Raw genomic sequence first — 15,354 nt, forward strand, 5'->3', positions numbered from 1 at the left:
TAATAAACCACAACCTTATCCTTACCCCTCCTAGCAGTCCACGAGTGTCCCACGAAGATCTCCAGTTCAGAGCAGCCACATAGAATGTGACCGCTCTGAACCGCTGCCGCCGCTAGAGTGACGGGGCCGTAAGGGTTCACCAGAGTTAAGGCAGCGGTGCTCCGGTTAGCTGCTTTACGGCCCTGCTGTATCGTGAGAAATTCCCACGGTACAGCACTGCCGTAAACGAGGTCTCCGGAGCTGCGCTGACTGAATGCACTCCGGTGACCTCAGTCAGGGGCTCCCGCTGCCGGGAGCGGACGTGTTCCCGGCAGCGTGAGCTTACAGCAGCCATGCACAGCTGTCACCATCTCCATCTCCAGAGGTTGCTTTATTATTTTACTTTTATTGCAGGAGATCGTTGGCTTCAGCTGGAATGGGCGTGATGGTAAGTATGGTTTAATTTAGAACAATAAAGAATTGTGTCTTTATTTCAATTAAAGGACTTTATTCTGGGTGTTTGTGTTTTCTTTTAACTTTGACTATGGGGTTAGTAATGGGGGTGTCTTATAGACGCCTCTCCATTACTAACCTGGGCTTGATGTCAGCTGGCATTATAAGCTGACATCAACCCCAACCCTATTACCCCCTGCCACCGCACCAGGGCAGCGTGGAAGAGCGAGGCTAAGTGCCAGAATTGGCGCATCCTATGGATGCGCCATTTCTGGGGCGGCTGACGGCTGGTGTTTCTAGCCTGGGAGGGGGCCAATATTCATGGCTCCCTTCCTGGGCTATTAATATCAGCCCCCAGCTGTCTGCCTAGCCTTTGCTAGCTATTAAATTAGGGGGGACCCCACGTCATTTTTTTGGGGGGGTTCCCCCATTTTAATAGCTAGTAAAGGCTAGGTATTCAGCTGGGGGCTGATATTAGTAGCCTGGGAAGCTCCGTGGGTATTACCCCCTTCCCAGGCTTCAAACATTTGCCCCAGCTGTCTGCATAACCTCCGCTAGAGCCTAAAATTAAGGGGAACCCCACGCCAATTTTTTTTTAAATAAATCCTTTATTTTAACACTAAATGACAAGTACAGTAAGCAACACTGTCACTGTACTTCATATATATGTGACTGACATGTTTCTATCTATCTAATCTATGTGTGATTCTCTATTCTTTCTATTCTAAATTGTCGGGTACAGATGCTGAATTGCCGGCCGGCTTTCTTAAAGAGACGGTGCATGAAAACACTATTATTTTTTTAAATAAATCCTTTACACTAAATGACAAGTACAGTAAGCAACACTGTCACTGTACTTCTTATATATGTGGCTGACATGTTTCTATCTATCTAATCTATGTGTGAAGCTCTATTCTGTCTGTTATAAATTGTCGGGTACCGCTGCTGAATTGCCGGCCGGCTTTTTTAAAGAGACGGTGCACGAAAACACTAATATTTTTTTTAATAAATCCTTTACACTAAATGACAAGTACAGTAAGCAACACTGTCACAGTACTTCATATATATGTGACTGACATGTTTATATCTATCTAATCTATGTGTGATGCTCTATTCTTTCTGTTGTAAATTGTCGGGTACCGGTGAATGCCGCTGATGAATTGCCGGCTTTTCATGTCATTCTACATTATTCTTAGTTGTTTTACTTCATGTAGATTTAACCTACAAGGAAAGAAAGGGTTTATTTTCATTCCGATATTTGTGTCCCATTGACTTGCATTGGTTTCCGGTATCGGAATCGGCGATATCCGATACTTTTTGGGTATCGGCCCGATCCAATCCGATATGATATTTCCTGATATCGGAAGGTATCGCTCAACACTATTACTGGGGTATACCACACTTTTTTAAATAGAGATATTTGCGGCTGAACAGTGAGCGACACACTCAAACTGCTTTTTTTTTAGATACCAAAGGCCCAAAACTGGATAGTACAGCGATTTGACCCGTGGGACTGCGAAACCACACTGGGATGTCGGGCCTACACAAGACTATTTTCAACAGATATATTTTTGTGTCACAACAGTCAGGAGACACTACGGTTTTCCTTTACGGAAAAAACTACCAAAAGCTGAATAATAGAGATTTTTTTACCGTGGGATGGCAAAACCACAGTTATTGTTTACTGGGGTATACCACACTTTTTTAAATAGAGATATCTGCGGCTAAACAGTGAGCGACACACTCAAACTGCTTTTTTTTTAGATACCAAAGGCCCAAAACTGGATAGTACAGCGATTTGACCCGTGGAACTGTGAAACCACACTGGGATGTCGGGCCTACACAAGACTATTTTCAACAGATATATTTTTGTGTCACAACAGTCAGGAGACACTACTGTTTTTCTTTATGGAAAAAACTACCAAAAGCTGAATAATAGAGATTTTTTACCATGGGATGGCAAAACCACAGTAATTGTTTACTGGGGTATACCACACTTTTTTAAATAGAGATATTTGCGGCTGAACAGTGAGCGACACACTCAAACTGCTTTTTTTTTAGATACCAAAGGCCCAAAACTGGATAGTACAGTGATTTGACCCGTGGAACTGCGAAATCACACTGGGATGTCGGGCCTACACAAGACTATTTTCAACAGATATATTTTTGTGTCACAACAGTCAGGAGACACGACTGTTTTTCTTTACGGAAAAAACTACCAAGACCTGAATAATAGAGATTTTTACCGTGGGATGGCAAAACCACAGTTATTGTTTACTGAGGTATACCACAATTTTTTAAATAGAGATGTTTGCGGCTGAACAGTGAGCGACACACTCAAACTGCTTTTTTTTTAGATACCAAAGGCCCAAAACTGGATAGTACAGCGATTTGACCCGTGGAACTGCGAAACCACACTGGGATGTCGGGCCTACACAAGACTATTTTCAACAGATATATTTTTGTGTCACAACAGTCAGGAGACACTACTGTTTTTCTTTACAGAAAAAACTACCAAAAGCTGAATAATAGAGATTTTTTATCGTGGGATGGCAAAACCACAGTTATTGTTTACAGGGGTATACCACACTTTTTTAAATAGAGATATCTGCAGCTAAACGGTGAGCGACACACTCAAACTGCTTTTTTTTTAGATACCAAAGGCCCAAAACTGGATAGTACAGCGATTTGACCCGTGGAACTGCGAAACCACACTGGGATGTCGGGCCTACACAAGACTATTTTCAACAGATATATTTTTGTGTCACAACAGTCAGGAGACACTACTGTTTTTCTTTACAGAAAAAACTACCAAAAGCTGAATAATAGAGATTTTTTACCGTGGGATGGCAAAACCTCAGTTATTGTTTACTGGGGTATACCACACTTGTTTAAATAGAGATATTTGCGGCTGAACAGTGAGCGACACACTCAAACTGCTTTTTTTTTAGATACCAAAGGCCCAAAACTGGATAGTACAGCGATTTGACCTGTGGAACTGCGAAACCACACTGGGGTGTCGGGGCTACACAAGACTATTTTCAACAGATATATTTATGTGTCACAACAGTCAGGAGACACTACTGTTTTTCTTTACGGAAAAAACTACCAAAACCTGAATAATAGAGATTTTTACCGTGGGATCGCAAAACCACAGTTATTGTTTACTGGGGTATACCACAATTTTTTAAATAGAGATGTTTGCGGCTGAACAGTGAGCGACACACTCAAACTGCTTTTTTTTTAGATACCAAAGGCCCAAAACTGGATAATACAGCGATTTGACCCGTGGAACTGTGAAACCACACTGGGATGTTGGGCCTACACAAGACTATTTTCAAGAGATATATTTTTGAGTCACAACAGTCAGGAGACACTACTGTTTTTCGTTATGGAAAAAACTACCAAAAGCTGAATAATAGAGATTTTTTACCGTGGGATGGCAAAACCACAGTTATTGTTTACTGGGGTATACCACACTTTTTTAAATAGAGATATTTGCGGCTGAACAGTGAGCGACACACTCAAACTGCTTTTTTTTTATATACCAAAGGCCCAAAACTGGATAGTACAGCGATTTGACCCGTGGAACTGCGAAACCACACTGGCATGTCGGGCCTACACAAGACTATTTTCAACAGATATATTTTTGTGTCACAACAGTCAGGAGACACTACTGTTTTTCTTTACAGAAAAAACTACCAAAAGCTGAATAATAGAGATTTTTTACCGTGGGATGGCAAAACCACAGTTATTGTTTACTGGGGTATACCACACTTTTTTAAATAGAGATGTTTGCGGCTGAACAGTGAGCGACACACTCAAACTGCTTTTTTTTTAGATACCAAAGGCCCAAAACTGGATAGTACAGCGATTTGACCCGTGGAACTGCGAAACCACACTGGGATGTCGGGCCTACACAAGACTATTTTCAACAGATATATTTTTGTGTCACAACAGTCAGGAGACACTACTGTTTTTCTTTACAGAAAAAACTACCAAAAGCTGAATAATAGAGATTTTTTATCATGGGATGGCAAAACCACAGTTATTGTTTACAGGGGTATACCACACTTTTTTAAATAGAGATATCTGCGGCTAAACGGTGAGCGACACACTCAAACTGCTTTTTTTTTAGATACCAAAGGCCCAAAACTGGATAGTACAGCGATTTGACCCGTGGAACTGCGAAACCACACTGGGATGTCGGGCCTACACAAGACTATTTTCAACAGATATATTTTTGTGTCACAACAGTCAGGAGACACTACTGTTTTTCTTTACAGAAAAAACTACCAAAAGCTGAATAATAGAGATTTTTTACCGTGGGATGGCAAAACCTCAGTTATTGTTTACTGGGGTATACCACACTTGTTTAAATAGAGATATTTGCGGCTGAACAGTGAGCGACACACTCAAACTGCTTTTTTTTTAGATACCAAAGGCCCAAAACTGGATAGTACAGCGATTTGACCTGTGGAACTGCGAAACCACACTGGGGTGTCGGGGCTACACAAGACTATTTTCAACAGATATATTTATGTGTCACAACAGTCAGGAGACACTACTGTTTTTCTTTACAGAAAAAACTACGAAAAGCTGAATAATAGAGATTTTTTATCGTGGGATGGCAAAACCACAGTTATTGTTTACTGGGGTATACCACACTTTTTTAAATAGAGATATCTGCGGCTAAACAGTGAGCGACACACTCAAGCTGCTTTTTTTTTAGATACCAAAGGCCCAAAACTGGATAGTACAGCGATTTGACCCGTGGAACTGCGAAACCACACTGGGATGTCGGGCCTACACAAGACTATTTTCAACAGATATATTTTTGTGTCACAACAGTCAGGAGACACTACTGTTTTTCTTTACGGAAAAAACTACCAAAGGCTGAATAATAGAGATTTTTTACTGTGGGAAGGCAAAACCACAGTTATTGTTTACTGGGGTATACCACACTTTTTGAAATAGAGATGTTTGCGGCTGAACAGTGAGCGACACACTCAAACTGCTTTTTTTTTAGATACCAAAGGCCCAAAACTGGATAGTACAGCGATTTGACCCGTGGAACTGCGAAACCACACTGGGATGTCGGGCCTACACAAAACTATTTTCAACAGATATATTTTTGTGTCACAACAGTCAGGAGACACTACTATTTTTCTTTACGGAAAAAACTACCAAAAGCTGAATAATAGAGATTTTTACCGTGGGATGGCAAAACCACAGTTATTGTTTACTAGGGTATACCACACTTTTTTAAATAGAGATATTTGTGGCTGAACAGTGAGCGACACACTCAAACTGCTTTTTTTTTAGATACCAAAGGCCCAAAACTGGAAAGTACAGCGATTTGACCCGTGGAACTGCGAAATCACACTGGGATGTCGGGCCTACACAAGACTATTTTCAACAGATATATTTTTGTGTCACAACAGTCAGGAGACACTACTGTTTTTCTTTACGGAAAAAACTACCAAGACCTGAATAATAGAGATTTTTACCGTGGGATCGCAAAACCACAGTTATTGTTTACTGGGGTATACCACAATTTTTTAAATAGAGATGTTTGCGGCTGAACAGTGAGCGACACACTCAAACTGCTTTTTTTTTAGATACCAAAGGCCCAAAACTGGATAATACAGCGATTTGACCCGTGGAACTGTGAAACCACACTGGGATGTTGGGCCTACACAAGACTATTTTCAAGAGATATATTTTTGAGTCACAACAGTCAGGAGACACTACTGTTTTTCGTTATGGAAAAAACTACCAAAAGCTGAATAATAGAGATTTTTTACCGTGGGATGGCAAAACCACAGTTATTGTTTACTGGGGTATACCACACTTTTTTAAATAGAGATATTTGCGGCTGAACAGTGAGCGACACACTCAAACTGCTTTTTTTTTATATACCAAAGGCCCAAAACTGGATAGTACAGCGATTTGACCCGTGGAACTGCGAAACCACACTGGGATGTCGGGCCTACACAAGACTATTTTCAACAGATATATTTTTGTGTCACAACAGTCAGGAGACACTACTGTTTTTCTTTACAGAAAAAACTACCAAAAGCTGAATAATAGAGATTTTTTACCGTGGGATGGCAAAACCACAGTTATTGTTTACTGGGGTATACCACACTTTTTTAAATAGAGATGTTTGCGGCTGAACAGTGAGCGACACACTCAAACTGCTTTTTTTTTAGATACCAAAGGCCCAAAACTGGATAGTACAGCGATTTGACCCGTGGAACTGCGAAACCACACTGGGATGTCGGGCCTACACAAAACTATTTTCAACAGATATATTTTTGTGTCACAACAGTCAGGAGACACTACTGTTTTTCTTTACGGAAAAAACTACCAAAACCTGAATAATAGAGATTTTTACCGTGGGATGGCAAAACCACAGTTATTGTTTAGTAGGGTATACCACACTTTTTTAAATAGAGATATTTGCGGCTGAACAGTGAGCGACACACTCAAACTGCTTTTTTTTTAGATACCAAAGGCCCAAAACTGGATAGTACAGCGATTTGACCCGTGGAACTGCGAAATCACACTGGGATGTCGGGCCTACACAAGACTATTTTCAACAGATATATTTTTGTGTCACAACAGTCAGGAGACACTACTGTTTTTCTTTACGGAAAAAACTACCAAGACCTGAATAATAGAGATTTTTACCGTGGGATCGCAAAACCACAGTTATTGTTTACTGGGGTATACCACAATTTTTTAAATAGAGATGTTTGCGGCTGAACAGTGAGCGACACACTCAAACTGCTTTTTTTTTAGATACCAAAGGCCCAAAACTGGATAATACAGCGATTTGACCCGTGGAACTGTGAAACCACACTGGGATGTTGGGCCTACACAAGACTATTTTCAAGAGATATATTTTTGAGTCACAACAGTCAGGAGACACTACTGTTTTTCGTTATGGAAAAAACTACCAAAAGCTGAATAATAGAGATTTTTTACCGTGGGATGGCAAAACCACAGTTATTGTTTACTGGGGTATACCACACTTTTTTAAATAGAGATATTTGCGGCTGAACAGTGAGCGACACACTCAAACTGCTTTTTTTTTATATACCAAAGGCCCAAAACTGGATAGTACAGCGATTTGACCCGTGGAACTGCGAAACCACACTGGGATGTCGGGCCTACACAAGACTATTTTCAACAGATATATTTTTGTGTCACAACAGTCAGGAGACACTACTGTTTTTCTTTACAGAAAAAACTACCAAAAGCTGAATAATAGAGATTTTTTACCGTGGGATGGCAAAACCACAGTTATTGTTTACTGGGGTATACCACACTTTTTTAAATAGAGATGTTTGCGGCTGAACAGTGAGCGACACACTCAAACTGCTTTTTTTTTAGATACCAAAGGCCCAAAACTGGATAGTACAGCGATTTGACCCGTGGAACTGCGAAACCACACTGGGATGTCGGGCCTACACAAAACTATTTTCAACAGATATATTTTTGTGTCACAACAGTCAGGAGACACTACTGTTTTTCTTTACGGAAAAAACTACCAAAACCTGAATAATAGAGATTTTTACCGTGGGATGGCAAAACCACAGTTATTGTTTAGTAGGGTATACCACACTTTTTTAAATAGAGATATTTGCGGCTGAACAGTGAGCGACACACTCAAACTGCTTTTTTTTTAGATACCAAAGGCCCAAAACTGGATAGTACAGCGATTTGACCCGTGGAACTGCGAAATCACACTGGGATGTCGGGCCTACACAAGACTATTTTCAACAGATATATTTTTGTGTCACAACAGTCAGGAGACACTACTGTTTTTCTTTACGGAAAAAACTACCAAGACCTGAATAATAGAGATTTTTACCGTGGGATCGCAAAACCACAGTTATTGTTTACTGGGGTATACCACAATTTTTTAAATAGAGATGTTTGCGGCTGAACAGTGAGCGACACACTCAAACTGCTTTTTTTTTAGATACCAAAGGCCCAAAACTGGATAGTACAGCGATTTGACCCGTGGAACTGTGAAACCACACTGGGATGTCGGGCCTACACAAGACTATTTTCAAGAGATATATTTTTAGTCACAACAGTCAGGAGACACTACTGTTTTTCGTTATGGAAAAAACTACCAAAAGCTGAATAATAGAGATTTTTTACCGTGGGATGGCAAAACCACAGTTATTGTTTACTGGGGTATACCACACTTTTTTAAATAGAGATGTTTGCGGCTGAACAGTGTGCGACACACTCAAACTGCTTTTTTTTTAGATACCAAAGGCCCAAAACTGGATAGTACAGCGATTTGACCCGTGGAACTGCGAAACCACACTGGGATGTCGGGCCTACACAAAACTATTTTCAACAGATATATTTTTGTGTCACAACAGTCAGGAGACACTACTGTTTTTCTTTACGGAAAAAACTACCAAAACCTGAATAATAGAGATTTTTACCGTGGGATGGCAAAACCACAGTTATTGTTTACTAGGGTATACCAGACTTTTTTAAATAGAGATATTTGCGGCTGAACAGTGAGCGACACACTCAAACTGCTTTTTTTTTAGATACCAAAGGCCCAAAACTGGATAGTACAGCGATTTGACCCGTGGAACTGCGAAACCACACTGGGATGTCGGGCCTACACAAAACTATTTTCAACAGATATATTTTTGTGTCACAACAGTCAGGAGACACTACTGTTTTTCTTTACGGAAAAAACTACCAAAACCTGAATAATAGAGATTTTTACCGTGGGATGGCAAAACCACAGTTATTGTTTACTAGGGTATACCAGACTTTTTTAAATAGAGATATTTGCGGCTGAACAGTGAGCGACACACTCAAACTGCTTTTTTTTTAGATACCAAAGGCCCAAAACTGGATAGTACAGCGATTTGACCCGTGGAACTACGAAATCACACTGGGATGTTGGGCCTACACAAGACTATTTTCAAGAGATATATTTTTGAGTCACAACAGTCAGGAGACACTACTGTTTTTCGTTATGGAAAAAACTACCAAAAGCTGAATAATAGAGATTTTTTACCGTGGGATGGCAAAACCACAGTTATTGTTTACTGGGGTATACCACACTTTTTTAAATAGAGATATTTGCGGCTGAACAGTGAGCGACACACTCAAACTGCTTTTTTTTTATATACCAAAGGCCCAAAACTGGATAGTACAGCGATTTGACCCGTGGAACTGCGAAACCACACTGGGATGTCGGGCCTACACAAGACTATTTTCAACAGATATATTTTTGTGTCACAACAGTCAGGAGACACTACTGTTTTTCTTTACAGAAAAAACTACCAAAAGCTGAATAATAGAGATTTTTTACCGTGGGGTGGCAAAACCACAGTTATTGTTTACTGGGGTATACCACACTTTTTTAAATAGAGATATCTGCGGCTAAACAGTGAGCGACACACTCAAACTGCTTTTTTTTTAGATACCAAAGGCCCAAAACTGGATAGTACAGCGATTTGACCCGTGGAACTGCGAAACCACACTGGGATGTCGGGCCTACACAAGACTATTTTCAACAGATATATTTTTGTGTCACAACAGTCAGGAGACACTACTGTTTTTCTTTACGGAAAAAACTACCAAAAGCTGAATAATAGAGATTTTTTACTGTGGGAAGGCAAAACCACAGTTATTGTTTACTGGGGTATACCACACTTTTTTAAATAGAGATGTTTGCGGCTGAACAGTGAGCAACACACTCAAACTGCTTATTTTTTAGATACCAAAGGCCCAAAACTGGATAGTACAGCGATTTGACCCGTGGAACTGCGAAACCACACTGGGATGTCGGGCCTACACAAGACTATTTTCAACAGATATATTCTTGTGTCACAACAGTCAGGAGACACTACTGTTTTTCTTTACGGAAAAAACTACCAAAACCTGAATAATAGAGATTTTTACCGTGGGATGGCAAAACCACAGTTATTGTTTACTAGGGTATACCACACTTTTTTAAATATAGATATTGGCGGCTGAACAGTGAGCGACACACTCAAACTGCTTTTTTTTTAGATAGCAAAGGCCCAAAACTGGATAGTACAGCGATTTGACCCGTGGAACTGCGAAATCACACTGGGATGTCGGGTCTACACAAGACTATTTTCAACAGATATATTTTTGTGTCACAACAGTCAGGAGACACTACTGATTTTCTTTACGGAAAAAACTACCAAGACCTGAATAATAGAGATTTTTACCGTGGGATGGCAAAACCACAGTTATTGTTTACTGGGGTATACCACAATTTTTTAAATAGAGATGTTTGCGGCTGAACAGTGAGCGACACACTCAAACTGCTTTTTTTTTAGATACCAAAGGCCCAAAACTGGATAGTACAGCGATTTGACCCATGGAACTGCGAAACCACACTGGGATGTCGGGCCTACACAACACTATTTTCAACAGATATATTTTTGTGTCACAACAGTCAGGAGACACTACTGTTTTTCGTTATGGAAAAAAATACCAAAAGCTGAATAATAGAGATTTTTTACCGTGGGATGGCAAAACCACAGTTATTGTTTACTGGGGTATACCACACTTTTTTAAATAGAGATATTTGCGGCTGAACAGTGAGCGACACACTCAAACTGCTTTTTTTTTAGATACCAAAGGCCCAAAACTGGATAATACAGCGATTTGACCCGTGGAACTGTGAAACCACACTGGGATGTTGGGCCTACACAAGACTATTTTCAAGAGATATATTTTTGAGTCACAACAGTCAGGAGACACTACTGTTTTTCGTTATGGAAAAAACTACCAAAAGCTGAATAATAGAGATTTTTTACCGTGGGATGGCAAAACCACAGTTATTGTTTACTGGGGTATACCACACTTTTTTAAATAGAGATATTTGCGGCTGAACAGTGAGCGACACACTCAAACTGCTTTTTTTTTATATACCAAAGGCCCAAAACTGGATAGTACAGCGATTTGACCCGTGGAACTGCGAAACCACACTGGGATGTCGGGCCTACACAAGACTATTTTCAACAGATATATTTTTGTGTCACAACAGTCAGGAGACACTACTGTTTTTCTTTACAGAAAAAACTACCAAAAGCTGAATAATAGAGATTTTTTACCGTGGGATGGCAAAACCACAGTTATTGTTTACTGGGGTATACCACACTTTTTTAAATAGAGATGTTTGCGGCTGAACAGTGAGCGACACACTCAAACTGCTTTTTTTTTAGATACCAAAGGCCCAAAACTGGATAGTACAGCGATTTGACCCGTGGAACTGCGAAACCACACTGGGATGTCGGGCCTACACAAAACTATTTTCAACAGATATATTTTTGTGTCACAACAGTCAGGAGACACTACTGTTTTTCTTTACGGAAAAAACTACCAAAACCTGAATAATAGAGATTTTTACCGTGGGATGGCAAAACCACAGTTATTGTTTAGTAGGGTATACCACACTTTTTTAAATAGAGATATTTGCGGCTGAACAGTGAGCGACACACTCAAACTGCTTTTTTTTTAGATACCAAAGGCCCAAAACTGGATAGTACAGCGATTTGACCCGTGGAACTGCGAAATCACACTGGGATGTCGGGCCTACACAACACTATTTTCAACAGATATATTTTTGTGTCACAACAGTCAGGAGACACTACTGTTTTTCTTTACGGAAAAAACTACCAAGACCTGAATAATAGAGATTTTTACCGTGGGATCGCAAAACCACAGTTATTGTTTACTGGGGTATACCACAATTTTTTAAATAGAGATGTTTGCGGCTGAACAGTGAGCGACACACTCAAACTGCTTTTTTTTTAGATACCAAAGGCCCAAAACTGGATAGTACAGCGATTTGACCCGTGGAACTGTGAAACCACACTGGGATGTCGGGCCTACACAAGACTATTTTCAAGAGATATATTTTTAGTCACAACAGTCAGGAGACACTACTGTTTTTCGTTATGGAAAAAACTACCAAAAGCTGAATAATAGAGATTTTTTACCGTGGGATGGCAAAACCACAGTTATTGTTTACTGGGGTATACCACACTTTTTTAAATAGAGATGTTTGCGGCTGAACAGTGTGCGACACACTCAAACTGCTTTTTTTTTAGATACCAAAGGCCCAAAACTGGATAGTACAGCGATTTGACCCGTGGAACTGCGAAACCACACTGGGATGTCGGGCCTACACAAAACTATTTTCAACAGATATATTTTTGTGTCACAACAGTCAGGAGACACTACTGTTTTTCTTTACGGAAAAAACTACCAAAACCTGAATAATAGAGATTTTTACCGTGGGATGGCAAAACCACAGTTATTGTTTACTAGGGTATACCAGACTTTTTTAAATAGAGATATTTGCGGCTGAACAGTGAGCGACACACTCAAACTGCTTTTTTTTTAGATACCAAAGGCCCAAAACTGGATAGTACAGCGATTTGACCCGTGGAACTGCGAAACCACACTGGGATGTCGGGCCTACACAAAACTATTTTCAACAGATATATTTTTGTGTCACAACAGTCAGGAGACACTACTGTTTTTCTTTACGGAAAAAACTACCAAAACCTGAATAATAGAGATTTTTACCGTGGGATGGCAAAACCACAGTTATTGTTTACTAGGGTATACCAGACTTTTTTAAATAGAGATATTTGCGGCTGAACAGTGAGCGACACACTCAAACTGCTTTTTTTTTAGATACCAAAGGCCCAAAACTGGATAGTACAGCGATTTGACCCGTGGAACTACGAAATCACACTGGGATGTTGGACCTACACAAGACTATTTTCAAGAGATATATTTTTGAGTCACAACAGTCAGGAGACACTACTGTTTTTCGTTATGGAAAAAACTACCAAAAGCTGAATAATAGAGATTTTTTACCGTGGGATGGCAAAACCACAGTTATTGTTTACTGGGGTATACCACACTTTTTTAAATAGAGATATTTGCGGCTGAACAGTGAGCGACACACTCAAACTGCTTTTTTTTTATATACCAAAGGCCCAAAACTGGATAGTACAGCGATTTGACCCGTGGAACTGCGAAACCACACTGGGATGTCGGGCCTACACAAGACTATTTTCAACAGATATATTTTTGTGTCACAACAGTCAGGAGACACTACTGTTTTTCTTTACAGAAAAAACTACCAAAAGCTGAATAATAGAGATTTTTTACCGTGGGGTGGCAAAACCACAGTTATTGTTTACTGGGGTATACCACACTTTTTTAAATAGAGATATCTGCGGCTAAACAGTGAGCGACACACTCAAACTGCTTTTTTTTTAGATACCAAAGGCCCAAAACTGGATAGTACAGCGATTTGACCCGTGGAACTGCGAAACCACACTGGGATGTCGGGCCTACACAAGACTATTTTCAACAGATATATTTTTGTGTCACAACAGTCAGGAGACACTACTGTTTTTCTTTACGGAAAAAACTACCAAAAGCTGAATAATAGAGATTTTTTACTGTGGGAAGGCAAAACCACAGTTATTGTTTACTGGGGTATACCACACTTTTTTAAATAGAGATGTTTGCGGCTGAACAGTGAGCAACACACTCAAACTGCTTATTTTTTAGATACCAAAGGCCCAAAACTGGATAGTACAGCGATTTGACCCGTGGAACTGCGAAACCACACTGGGATGTCGGGCCTACACAAGACTATTTTCAACAGATATATTCTTGTGTCACAACAGTCAGGAGACACTACTGTTTTTCTTTACGGAAAAAACTACCAAAACCTGAATAATAGAGATTTTTACCGTGGGATGGCAAAACCACAGTTATTGTTTACTAGGGTATACCACACTTTTTTAAATATAGATATTGGCGGCTGAACAGTGAGCGACACACTCAAACTGCTTTTTTTTTAGATAGCAAAGGCCCAAAACTGGATAGTACAGCGATTTGACCCGTGGAACTGCGAAATCACACTGGGATGTCGGGTCTACACAAGACTATTTTCAACAGATATATTTTTGTGTCACAACAGTCAGGAGACACTACTGATTTTCTTTACGGAAAAAACTACCAAGACCTGAATAATAGAGATTTTTACCGTGGGATGGCAAAACCACAGTTATTGTTTACTGGGGTATACCACAATTTTTTAAATAGAGATGTTTGCGGCTGAACAGTGAGCGACACACTCAAACTGCTTTTTTTTTAGATACCAAAGGCCCAAAACTGGATAGTACAGCGATTTGACCCATGGAACTGCGAAACCACACTGGAATGTCGGGCCTACACAACACTATTTTCAACAGATATATTTTTGTGTCACAACAGTCAGGAGACACTACTGTTTTTCGTTATGGAAAAAAATACCAAAAGCTGAATAATAGAGATTTTTTACCGTGGGATGGCAAAACCACAGTTATTGTTTACTGGGGTATACCACACTTTTTTAAATAGAGATATTTGCGGCTGAACAGTGAGCGACACACTCAAACTGCTTTTTTTTTATATACCAAAGGCCCAAAACTGGATAGTACAGCGATTTGACCCGTGGAACTGCGAAACCACACTGGGATGTCGGGCCTACACAAGACTATTTTCAACAGATATAGTTTTGTGTCACAACAGTCAGGAGACACTACTGTTTTTCTTTACAGAAAAAACTACCAAAAGCTGAATAATAGAGATTTTTTACCGTGGGATGGCAAAACCACAGTTATTGTTTACTGGGGTATACCACACTTTTTTAAATAGAGATATTTGCGGCTGAACAGTGAGCGACACACTCAAACTGCTTTTTTTTTAGATACCAAAGGCCCAAAACTGGATAGTACAGCGACTTGACCCGTGGAACTGCGAAACCACACTGGGATGTCGGGCCTACACAAGACTATTTTCAACAGATATATTTTTGTG

The sequence above is a fragment of the Phyllobates terribilis genome, unplaced genomic scaffold (assembly GCF_046119375.1).
Source record: "Phyllobates terribilis strain yellow unplaced genomic scaffold, ASM4611937v1 Scaffold_1__5_contigs__length_1240528914, whole genome shotgun sequence".
NCBI classification, from domain to species: Eukaryota; Metazoa; Chordata; class Amphibia; order Anura; family Dendrobatidae; genus Phyllobates; species Phyllobates terribilis.